The following is a 14,052-nucleotide window of genomic DNA, read 5'->3' as shown; positions in this document are numbered from 1 at the left end:
GCATCTTAACACCTCGATGCTTCACTCATTATTTTACGGAGTGGTGTCTTAACACGTCGACACTACACCCCTAGGTGGCACCTTAACACCTCGATGCTTCACCCCGAGTGGCATCTTAACACCTCGATGCTTCACTCATCACGTGAAACGTGGTGTCTTAGCACCTCGACACTACACATTTCACGCTACAACAAATAGATACATTATATACCTACACATATGATTATTCCACTCACCTTACGTCTTCGGTGAATCAATAAACCAAGCTTGAAAATTTAAGGTAACGCACCTATTACAAAGTGTATATATAATCAATTTTCCGTTCAAGTTGGTCAAACTCACAACACTCACCATTACTAGGTCATTTCGACCCATTTGGACACCTAACCCTAAAATTGGGTCAACTCACACCAAAAGCCCTAGCATTAGCCAAGTTAGGTCTTAAAACACCTTTTAACATTAGGTTTAAGCATTAATCTCAATCATTAACTAACTTAGGTTCATTTTGACCCATTTGACCAATTTAAGGTCAACACCCCCATTTCGGGTCATCCACTAACCCACTTAACACCCATTTACATAAATATTGGTGTTCTAGCAATTTACTAACTAATTAAGGTTTATTAACAATAATTAATACTTGAAAAACCCTAGTTAGTCATCTTTGAGTCAACATAACCCAAATTCACCCAAAACACCCAATTCACTAACAAATGGGTCTTATTGTTCATCACTCACATAAACCCTAACTCTTTAACGATTAAAACAAGGAAGTTAGGTTTAGGGCTTACCACAACTATCAAAACGTAGCAAATGAGGAGATGAACAACTTTAGTGCTTGCACTTTGACCCGATTCGAGCTTCTTCTTCCTAAATTTGAGCTCTCTCACTCTAGAATCTAACTCTCTCTCTAGAATTGATTGGAAGATGATAAGGAAGGTGAATATGGAGTAAATGACACTCCAAACAACTGATCCAAGCCTTAAAGTCGGACCTTAAGTGGTTTTACCAAAATGCCCTCAAAATATCTTGATTAAAAATAAAGTGAGCTGTCAGCCCGTAATGGCGCCGCGCGCCATAAGGCCGCGCGGCGCGCCAAATGCCTAGTTCTGCTTCTTTTGCCTTTTATTTAAATACAACCTAAATCCCACAACTTGAATAACTTATACACACATATGTACAATAAAAATTCGGGTCTTACAACTCTCCCCCACTTAATTCGGAGCGAATCCTCGCGATCCAAGCCGCATGACAAGAAGGAAGATAAACCAACACGAATTCTTCAGGTTCCCATGTAAACTCGGAACCTTTACTCCGACGCCATTGAACCTTAAAAGTTCTCACCTCCTTGTTACGCAACATTTTCACCTTCTCATCAAGTATAGCAATCGGCTCTTCAACATATTCCAACTTATTGTTTAGCTCAATTTCGTCTAATGGCATCCATGAAGAATCATCCGCAAGACACTTACGGAGGTGGGAAACATGAAATGTGTTATGGATCCCCGCAAGTTCTTCGGGTAATTCCAATCGATATGCAACTTCACCAACACGAGCTAAAACTTTGAATGGCCCAATAAACCGAGGAGCTAACTCCCATTTTCGAAATCGAATAATACCCTTCCATGGCGAAACCTTAAGCATTACCATGTCACCTTCTTGAAATTCGATCGTTCGTCTACGTTTATCGGCATACGACTTTTGTCTATCTTGAGCCTTCTTCAAATGATCCCGAATAATATCAATCTTGTTATTCGTCTCCAAAACCAAATCGGTACTCTCGATTTCCCTTTGACCCACTTCACCCCAACAAATTGGAGTTCGACACCTTCGTCCATATAGCATCTCATAAGGTGGCATCCCGATACTAGTGTGGTAGCTATTATTGTACGAGAATTCCACCAAAGGTAAGTGCTCGTCCCAACTACCACCAAAATCAATAATACACGCCCGTAACATATCCTCCAAAGTTTGATTCGTACGTTCGGTTTGACCGTCCGTTTGAGGATGATACGCCGTGCTCAATTTCAATTGTGTGCCCATATCTTCGTGAAACATTTTCCAAAACCGAGATGTAAAACGAGTATCTCGATCCGAAATAATTGATATAGGAACTCCGTGCCGAGAGATGACTTCCTTGATAAACAACTTAGCCAATGTCTCCGACGATATCGCTTCCCGAATGGGAAGAAACAAAGCACTTTTTGTCAATCGATCAACTATAACCCAAATCGAATCAAATTGGGTTCTCACTGTTTTAGGTAACTTTGTGATGAAATCCATGGTAATGTGCTCCCATTTCCATTTTGGGATTTCCAACGGTTGTAACTTACCATACGGATTTTGGTGCTCGGCCTTAACTTGCAAACACGTGACGCATTGTTCAACATACTTCACAACATCACATTTCATACCCGGCCACCAATAATCCTTCCTCAAATCAAGATACATCTTCGTTGCGCCCGAATGAATGGAATACTTTGACTTATGTGCTTCATCAAGTAGCACTTGTCGATACTCACCCATATTAGGCACCCACACTCTTCCTTGAAAGGACAACAAACCACGCGAACCCATAGTAATGAATTCTGATTGCCCCACAATTCTGTCACGACCCGAAAAATTTCGACTAATTTTAAACCAAACTCTCAATACGATAGTGTAATTTCAACATGATAAGCTAAGTCTGTTAGGTTGAGTCTCAAAAATTTTGAACTGTTACATATATATATTTGACTTTCGACTGCTCTCGGCGATTCACGAACAACTAGTTGTAAATAGATATGTATATATAAATATGTATATATGTTATAACTTGAAATACGTTAGAAAACTATTATATGATTTAGTTATTATAACTAAATATGTAGAATAACTTATGATTTAATAAAACTTGTTATAAAAACATATTATTAAAAACAAATTTTATTTTTTTTATTTATTTCTATTTTTATTATTACTAATAAAACTCAAATTTATCTATATATGGATACATGCACTTAGGCAAAATTTTATCACAAAACTATCTTTTCTTTCCCTTGGTGCAATTGCCCGATCAAACCCAAAAATGCCACCTTTAGTATTCTTGTTTGCTTGTATTAATTTAAACTCCACATCATTACCTTTATAATATTTTAAGAATACAAGATTACAAAAACTCTTGGTGGATTTTCTTTTCACACGATATTATATAATATCTTAAGTTTATGAGATAATACATGTTAAGAAACTTACACCCATTTTTCAATTATGCTACAGCTATTGTCTTTGTATATTAGTGTGATGTTTTTTTTCAATATATAAGAATCCAAGGCTTATAATACTGTGCTTTCTTTTTCAACTTAAAATATCTAACTAATAACTAATATATATATATGTAAACACTTAGATACATGCTCAAAATTTGGAAATGAAACCAACTTCATTATTTAGACAACCACGATCAACCTCTACACCACTTACCACCACTAAACTGGCCAACTCCTTAACCACCATCAGGGACCATCACCGGCTGTCACCACCATAGTCACCAATCGCTAACTCTTGTTTCATGATCACTACAAAAACGCCATCACCACTTTCATTAGAATCACCATCAATGATTACATTTCCACAACAAACCCACCTCACCAATTTAATCTACTTTGTTAGCCTGACCATCGACACCTTCACTACCCTCTAACCATCATCACTGTTATCATCAAACAAACACTCGATCACTACTGCGGTTTCTTTTTCTATTCCTGGGTTTGATCAATTAACAAATAACCGTACTCAATCACGTTTCCTGTTTATTGTTTGAACCCGGATCACCCTCTTCTTCTTCAAACCCACCATTTTTTTTCGGTACAACGCCACTTTGGTTCACCCACTGTGATCACGACAACAACACCAAGACCTCACCTTCACACCAACTTAACCCATAACGAACCCACCATACGTATTTCTGTTTTACAAGCCAAGAACAAACACCACATTGACACCTTGCAACCACCATGAAACAACCACCACCATGAATAATCACCACCTAAACACCTTCCATCAACCACCTTCTACCACCTCTCAAACCCTACGAACCAACTGCAACCATCATCGATGTTTTATATAATTTTTTTTCTGTTGCAGCCCACACACGAGACACCCACGACCACCTCAACCTTTGTTGCATTTGTTTTTCTGTTTCAATCATGACAAAACCCCACAACTGTTTTTCTGTCGTTGCTGCTACTTTATTTCCTAAATCCACGAATTAAATTAGGTGTGATAATGAATGGCGATGGTGGAATGATGAGCTGGAAATACGATCCGTTAGCGATTTAATCCCTGTATAATATTCTAAGGTGACAAACACGGGCCTGATCTAATTTACGTTTTATAATTGGGCCACTAATTAGGCTTATATAATTTAAAAGTTGGGCCATAATTTACTTTCTTTATGGGCCGAGATATTGGATAGAAACGTTACATAATGAATTGATGATAATAACCTATATAAGATGATGCGATTACGCTATAGACGAGGATGTGTGTGATGATCAGGTATAATGATGATGATGATGATGATGAGAGTTAAGAGGGTTTTGAAGAAGTTAAGGTTGTAATCAAAATTGTTTTGGAGAAGGTGAGGAAATCAGAAATAAAGTTAATAAATTTAAGTTACGAAATAAAAATAGAAATGCAAACTGGCTCAGCTGGTTAAATGGGGTGTTGGATTAATGAGAGGTCACGGGTTCGAGTCCCGTCGCGGGCAGTTTATTCCTTTTTAATGCTACTAATGTATTAAAGTATAAATTGATATCTTAATTATTATTATTATTAATATTAACAAAATTAATTAGATTATTATTACTATTATAAATATTATCATTTACAATATATCACCAAAAATTATTATTTTTATTACTAATATTGATATTATTATCATTAGGATTAAAATTATTATTATTAAAAGAATCATTATTGTTAAAATTATCATTAATAACAAAAACCATCATTATTATTAGAAAATATTATTTTTGTTAAATTTATCTTTTTATTAAAAATTATCATTATAAAGATTATCAGTTATTATTAGTATGTGGTATATTAATATTTAAGAACTTACTTAAGTTAAAAATAAATATTAACTAATTATTAACAAGATAGGAAATGAAAATATAAAGTATATTACTAAAATTAATATATAAACTTACTTGATTATATTATAGGTTTTAATATATATACTTGATACTTGATATAGGTTCGTGAATTCGAGACCAACCCTATACTTGTTAATGACGTCATATGTATTTTTACTACAAAATACATTAGGTGAGTTTCATTTGCTCCCTTTTTAATTGCTTTTGCAATATATATTTTTGGGCTGAGAATACATGCGCTACTTTTATTTATGTTTACGAAATAGACACAAGTACTTAAAAATATATTCTACGTTGAGTTGTACTACTGGCATACTTCCCTGTAGCTTGGTAACTACTATTTACATGGGTATTGTAAACGCGAATCCTGTTGATAGATCTATCGGGCCTGACAACCCCAACCGGGCTGGACGACCAGCATTCAACGGTTGCACAGTACTTCATTTTGGTGACTACACTTGGTACGGTGTAGTGAGATTTTATAATAAAGGGAATGTGCGACGTTGATTAAATGTTAAGTATGGTTACCAAGTGCTCAACCACTTAGAATGTTTTTCATACACTTGCGAGTGTATTATGTTTATGATTATGAAATCTTGTGGTCTATTAACATATTGAAATGATTATTACGATAAACCTATGAACTCACCAACCTTTTGGTTGACACTTTTAAGCATGTTTATTCTCAGGTACGAATTAAGTCTTCCGCTGTGCATTTGCTCAATCTAAAAGATATTACTTGGAGTCATTCATGGCATATTTAGGACAGTAGATGTTGATGATTTCATCCAGGTGGATAAGGACGGGTTATTACATGTGGTATCAGATCGTTGGTCCTAGCGAACCAGGTCTTGCATTAGTGTGTCTAACTGATAGTTGTTAGGATACATTAGCGAGTCTGGACTTCGACCTTAGCTGCATATTATAAGTATTGTTTATCATTCCTAGTGGAAAATTACCTACTTATCATTCCTAAGTCTAGAAATGACTCCCTGCACTTATTTGATAGATAGTGTACAGATAAATTAATATCTTAGCATATCTGCTAATTCATATCTTAGCGTATCTGTTACTGTAGACTTTATCTGACACGTTTCCTTAAATCCCTTCATAATCTACGGGATCTTCTGTACTATGTATAGGTATTCTATATAATTAGAATATCATTCGATATCCGAAAATCATTTCATATCGAAAAATCCTTTATTCAATCGTACGCAATGGAACTCACCATTAGATCAAGTCACTCGGATTCCGATATGGAGTCCCACTCCAGCTCCGAAAGCAGCGTCACCAGAATGAATGAATCAATCAGCTATCCCTAATTCATCTGATGGGTTAATAGTCGACTTAATCAATGGAGACGAGAAGAAGGTGATCCCTTCCACTAACCAAATTCACCTATTGGCGATGAACCTGAAGCACTCACCGGCGAACCAATCCGAAACACCATTTTTCACCCTCATTTCCAGAATAGCTCGCAACGATTACATAATCTCTACAATTCTAAACCTTATTCATCCGCTCGTTCCAACCAACAATCATCCCGGAATAATAGAAGAAGTCAACGAGCTTCGCGCCCGAGTTGTAGTCTTGGAAAATATGGTGCAAAACGTATCAGCTTCATCAACATCACCAGCACCAACATCAATACCAGTACCACCAACAACCTGAGTTTCAACATCACACGCCTCAACATCTCATTCTGTACCTCGAGTATAATTATCGTTCTACATCGTTTATCTTCGTTCGACATGGCGAATATGTAATCTCTAATGTTTTAGAGATTATATATTCTTGTTCTAACGTAAATCAAATGAGATTAATATTATATTAACTCATTAAATCCATGATTTCATCTGAAGAAAATATATATGTAAGTATATTTTCATAAAGATTGTAATTAAAAATTCCTTCGTACAAACTGTTAATGGTGAAAATATTTTAACGGGTAGGTAATACCCGAGGAATATTTAGTTTTCACATTAGTAAGTTACACTGTACATTCTTCGAATCTGATTCAATAGCCATTTACTATCCTACTTACATTCACCAATATACGTATCCGTTCACCGCAGAATAAACCTTTTCATTCAATTTCATATTTGGATTTTGACTTATCAAAATCTAACAAGTGACATAATGAAGAAAACATTGGACAAAATAAAATTTGTTAGAAACAAACGAATTAACTGTTCCTAGCTAACTGTTCCTAGCTAACTGGTTACATTTAATTTATCGCAATTTAATTATCGCAATTTACATTCTCGCAATTTTATTTATCGTCATTTAATTTCTGTTATTTATTTTTCGCACATTAAATAACGGGACACGTATACAAGGTTTCGACATATCATATTGACCCATCTATATATCTATCTTGGAACAACCATAGACACTCTATATGCAAATGACGGAGTTAGCTATACAGGGTTGAGGTTGATTCCAAAATATATGTATAGTTTGAGTTGTGATCAATACTGAGATCAGTACACGGGTCACGATACGTATTAATTAATTTGAATGTTATATATTAAACTATATATGAACTATTGGACTATTGGACTATTGGACTACTAACTTTGGACAATTAAAATGAATTAAAATATCGATTATAACATATGAAACTAAACAATTCTTCAAGTTTGCCACTTGATTTCATCTTAAACCTCATTTGTAACTTGACGATTCCAATCTGCGTTCAAACCTTTCATAATTCTTGAAAACATCTCAATCGAGAAGATGAACCAACCGCACTTCATCTACGGAAGAAAAGATCTATGCATATAGTTATGCACCTGAAAAACTCTTAGAACCTGGGTAAAGGTTTAACACGTATATGCGCTAGCTCCTTTGGCGATGTTACTACCGAAAATCACTTTGCAATCCCTTTTCAAAATAGCCAGTTTCGTCACAGCTTCATCAAGTCAACTTCGACTCTTCAGTCGGACTAGTCTTATTATAACCTCGATATATACGTTGCCCTTTTGAAAGGACCCGTTCATATATATTATAAACGATTCACAATAGTTGATTACATCGCGAGGTATTTGACCTCTATATGATACATTTTACAAACATTGCATTCGTTTTTAAAAGACAAACTTTCTTTACAACGAAAGTTGACGGCATGCACACCATTTCATAATACATCCAACTATAATTGGTTTAATAATAATCTTGATGAACTCAATGACTCGAATGCAACGTCTTTCAAAATATGCCATGAATGACTCCAAGTAATATCCTTAAAATGAGCTAATGCACAGCGGAAGATTTCTTTAATACCTGAGAATAAACATGCTTTAAAGTGTCAACCAAAAGGTTGGTGAGTTCATAGGTTTATCATAACAATCATTTCAATATATTAATAGACCACAAGATTTCCGTTTATAAATATATGTACACTCGCAAGTGTATAAAAGTATTCTATAAGTTGTAGGCACCCGGTAACAAGCCTTAACGTTCATGTTTTACCCTCTGAAGTACACCAGATCAGGTGTGTTTAAAATAACCTCGAAGTACTAAAGCATCACATAGTCAGGATGGGGTTTGTCAGGCCCAATAGATCTATCTTTAGGATTCGCGCCTACCGTACATAGACAAGTAGTTTAATGTTACCAAGCTAAGGGTATATTTCTGGTTTAAACCCACGTAGAATTAGTTTTAGTACTTGTGCCTATTTCGTAAAACATTTATAAAAACAGCGCATGTATTCTCAGTCCCAAAAATATATATAAAAGGGAGCAAATGAAACTCACCATACTGTATTTCGTAGTAAAAATACATATAACGTCATTTAACAAGTGCAAGGTTGGCCTCGGATTCACGAACCTATATTAATTATATATATTTATATGTTGGTCAATATTTGTCTAACAATTTTTGGTCAAGTCATAGTGTACCACAATCCTAATGCTCGAGACTAATATGCAAAAGTCAACAAAAGTCAACTTGACCCAAAATGACTTCTAAAATTTATACGTGTTTATTATATAACTTAACTATAGTCGTTTTATATATTTAAATATATTTATTAGATTTTATAATAATAAAAGTCATTTATTAATAAAAATTTATATTAACGTTTATATATGATAAAATATACTTTTATATATCTTAAGTAGTAAAATTTATAAAGTTCACTTAATATCTTAAAACTATAGTGGTAAGTATTATTAATGTAATTATATTACGCGTGGTGAAAAATATCTTTGTATCCCCTATTTATTTGATAAAATAATATTGATCATAATAATAATAAGTAAAAGTTGTATTATTTTGTAATAATAATTATTATTATTCTATAAAAAAATAACAATATTTATATTTACTAAAAATGTTATTATGATAAAATGATAATACTAATATAATAGTAATAATGATATTTTATAATAACAATGATATTTCTATTAAAATAATAACGACGATAGTAATAATAATCATTTTAACAATAATACTAAAATTCAGTTGACTATAACTTCAAATCCGTTCATCGAAACCATTCGATATCTAAATGAAAAGTTCTTAATTTTTCGCTAGCTTTCCAATGACATGCATATCATATACCCTATCTCAGTAGCATATGTATCTAATTCAGGATTCAACAAACCTATCTAAGGACAATATCGAATGTACAAGCATGCATAATCCTTTATACTCGAGCACTAGTCAGGGATACACTATTGATATATAAAAGTTAAGTTATGAGTGCTCACGTATCAATATTGAGATTCAATATTGCAGGAAAGTACGTAGACGCAACGGAGATGATAAACACTAGATTGACCTCACGAGCATACCCATGAACCATACCCATCACTTCCATAGCTATAACCCATAATTTCCTTAGCTTCGACTCATTCAAAAAACTATTTTGAAATCACTCGGACATCACTCCGTCGTAATATTTTATGTATACTAATAATATCTTGAAATAATACAGAGCAAATATATATATATATATATATATATATATATATATATATATATATATATATATATATATATATATATATATATATATATATATATATATATATAAATCGATTGAGAGAGTTTAGAGAAATATATTTTCAAGTTTCTATGAAATAATGAAACCTATTGAATTCTATTTATAATAGATTTTTGAATTATTAAAGTAAATTATTAAAGTATGAATTATTAAAGTGAATTATTAAAGTATGAATTATTAAAGTATGAATTATTAAAGTTAAAGTAAAGTAAAAGTAAAGTAAAGGTAAAGTTAAAGTATAGTAAAAGTATAAAAACTATGTATGTATAATACGCGTATAAATATATATAATATTAATTTAAATCGTTATATATATTTAATGAAATAAATTATAAATATCATTATATTTATTATACTGTTAAGTAATGAGTTGTCAAAAGTGATTCTAGATATTTATAAAAGTTTAATAATAAAGTTTTTTTTTTAAAACTGAAAACGTTTTTGTACGTTTGAAAATAGATTAATAGAATATTATGGAAACCAATTCTCCACTAGCTTTTGTCTAACTTTCGTAAATGACACTTTTTATTTTTATTTATAAATAGCTTTACAAATTATTCCGAATATCGTTAAGAGGAATAGATTTCTCAAATCATAGTGGACCTCTCAACAGAGACTTGTAATCATAATTCAATGTTTCTGATAACTCAATCATTTAATATATATATTTTTTAATTTCGTCGATAATCATATTGAAACAAATACGTTCATATAAAGCATTATACTTTTAAATACTTTGTTGACATTTTCAATTTATAACATATACACATATACATACATATTCATATATGTTCATTTAATGGTTCGTGAATCATTGGAATTTGGTCGAGGTTTAAATGAATGTATAAACATAGTTTAAAATCCTTGAGATTTAACTTAACAAACATTGCTTATCGTGTCAGAATAATATAAAGATAAAGTTTAAATTTAGTCGAAAATTTCCGGGTCGTCACAGTACCTACCCGTTAAAGAAATTTCGTCCCCGAAATTTGATAGAGGTCGTTATGGCTAACAATGAAAATGTTATTATGACGATTATGAAGTTTTATCATGTCTAAGAAGTATGGATAAAATAATTCGATTACTCAAAGCGTATGAGGGAAGTTATCGTAAATGAAGGAAATAAGATTATAGTGATTCGTCATATCTTTTGACGTCATCACAATTGATCTCTGAATTTAAAGAAAATCTTTGTAATCTATGTTGGATTTGATGCTTCGGTGATTATGGCGATTATGATTCTCTTCGAATTAATACGATAATCCATCTTGATTTCTCTGTCGGGTATTTCACTATAAATCCACCTCCTTCGTTTCCTTACAACTCACACCTTCTATTCTTTCTCCCTCGACTCATATTTTAAAGTATTTGTCAATATGCTTCATCCAGTACTGATTCTCGATATACTCCTCACTTTCATATCTGTCGTTCTTCTTTTTCATCTGCCTCCGGAAGAATCTATTTACTTCTACTATACTCTCGGTTTTATAGTGTTTTTAGTTCTTCCGTGTCTTTATATTGCTATATGCATCGATATATACGGTTTATAATTTTTGGGTGGTTGTTGGGTTTTATATCTTCCCTTATATTTCAAAGCCCCTGCTTTTGTCTTCTATAATCATTGACATCCATAGTTAATGCTCCCTTCTATTTGCTGCGATTTATACTCCAATTTCTATTTTGGAGTTTTGTCCTTTCGTTTCTTCTTCTTGCGATTAAGCAACGTTTGTAATGGTCCAGTATTTGCAGATATGAATTTCAGAATGAACATAGTTAATGTTCTAAGAAGGAAATGGTAATGGCACGATCTTGATTTGTTAATTTACCAGAATACCCTGAAAAGACCGAATCATCAAGAAAATATATTCTTGATATTTTTAGAGATTAAATAGAATACAAGAGTCGTGTAACATGGAACATGATGACGGCATGGTCTGTGAATCGTCATGTCCCATTAGAAACTCAGCATGACTTACTGTAATATAATCACGTTGATCAAGTGTCATTATATTATACTAACTCATGCTTCAGTTCCCAGCACTACTTCAAAACATTCATAATTTAAACTCGAAAGTTTATAGAATATAGAAACTAATAGTTTCTTATATGATGTAACACTGATAGCGCAAAGAGATAAATGACTTCAGATAAGATTAGTTGTGAAAATATCTTCAGAAATATCGCGGATATTTATAATGAAAGATATGATAATATCTTAGAATTTCTAATATTGATGGATGATGATGAAGATTTGTCTGTAAAGGTTTAGAATAAAGAGTAAGGTATTCGTTAATGACTTTAGCAGGCACTGAATCATTTAGATTCTTTGAAGGCAGATTTAGTCTTTGTGATTTGTCCACAGCCTCCTTCATAGTCTGTTCAATCCGTTTTCCAGTTCCAAACCTTCTCTTTTTCTCAGCTTTTCCACCTTACTATTCTTTGTCATCAAACTTTTTACTGTTAAGATCGTTTACAGTTTTTGATGCTTCATCAGTATTTCGAGAACTAGTTCGCAGTTTAAGGTGTTTTTCAGAAACTTCACATTCAAAGTATATAAGTCCAGAAGATAGACACATATAATTGTTGGCGTAGACATGCTGCGAGATTTCAAAATACTGATTGCTAATTTCTGATGATTCATATGGCAATTCTCGTTACAAGATGCAGATGAGTAAATGATGGGATTTTGATAAATATAAAGATTTTTCGGAAATTCAAAGATCAATGAAGTTGTTAATAAGTTTACTGCTAATGTGGCGAGATATGAAAGGTTCCCCGGTAATAATGATGAAGGGGTAATCATTATAATAAGGCTTATTCGAATGAACAATTGAAGTTGGTTTGCTGGAGCTGTGACAAAATCGTCTATTTTTAGAAGGGATTGAAAAGTTATTTTAGCTAGTAAATGCCAAAAGGTCTGACATGGATACATGTTAAATTATAACTTTGGTTTCAAGAGTTTTTCAGGTACGTAACTGTGGATAACATGTGGTTGGATCATCATCTCGATTGTTCATTATTTGAAGTGTCTTCAGGTATTTCGAAGGGCTTGAACACAGATTATAATCGTTAATATACATACGATGTTCTAACACAGTTTTGAAGTTAAAGTATAACTTTGAAAGATGTAAGAATCTAAGAGTGATGATATCGTTTATAACTTGAATTGAATTCGGCAATTTCAAAATCAGAATATGTAATTAGATTTTTGAATGAGTATGGTTGTTTTGATTTCTATAAAAGAATGTATATTGTTGTGAAAGTAGGGAGTATAATGGATGATTTGCTGAATCAGATTCGAAGTATGTAACATATTAATTGTGAATTTATATCTCTCTCGGGTATTAACTACCCGTTAAAAAAATGTCACAATTAATATTTTGTACAAAAGAATTTTATTACAGTCTTTATAGAAATATATGTGTATATTTCTTCAGATGTAATATAGATTTAATGAGTTAATATTAAATTAAACTCACTTGATTTATGGTTAAGGCTAGGATAGATAATTTCTAAACTTTAGAAATTACATAATCGTCGTAGAATGTTTTCCCAATGAAGTTATGAATCAATACTTCATCGTAGTGGTATTCCTTAGTATCTACAGGGCGTATGATGTCGACAGATTGTGAAGTTGAGGTTTGCGATGCGGTTGTTGTTGGTGGTGGTAATGGTACTGTTGGTGTTGCTGATGGTGGTACTGTTTATGCTGCTGGTGCTGCTGCTGGTGTTTGTAACCTTTGCACCATATTCTCCAAAGCCACTACCCGAGCGCGAAGCTCGTTGACTTCTTCTATTACACTGGGGTGATTGTCGGTTCGGACGAGCGGATAAATAAAATCTAGAATTTGGTGTAGTATGTAATCGTGACGAGATACTCTAGAAATAAGAGAGAAAATG

This window comes from Rutidosis leptorrhynchoides, chromosome 2 (assembly GCF_046630445.1).
Source record: "Rutidosis leptorrhynchoides isolate AG116_Rl617_1_P2 chromosome 2, CSIRO_AGI_Rlap_v1, whole genome shotgun sequence".
NCBI lineage: Eukaryota > Viridiplantae > Streptophyta > Magnoliopsida > Asterales > Asteraceae > Rutidosis > Rutidosis leptorrhynchoides.
The sequence above is the reverse complement of the archived record's forward strand: the minus strand, read 5'-3'. Positions refer to the sequence as shown.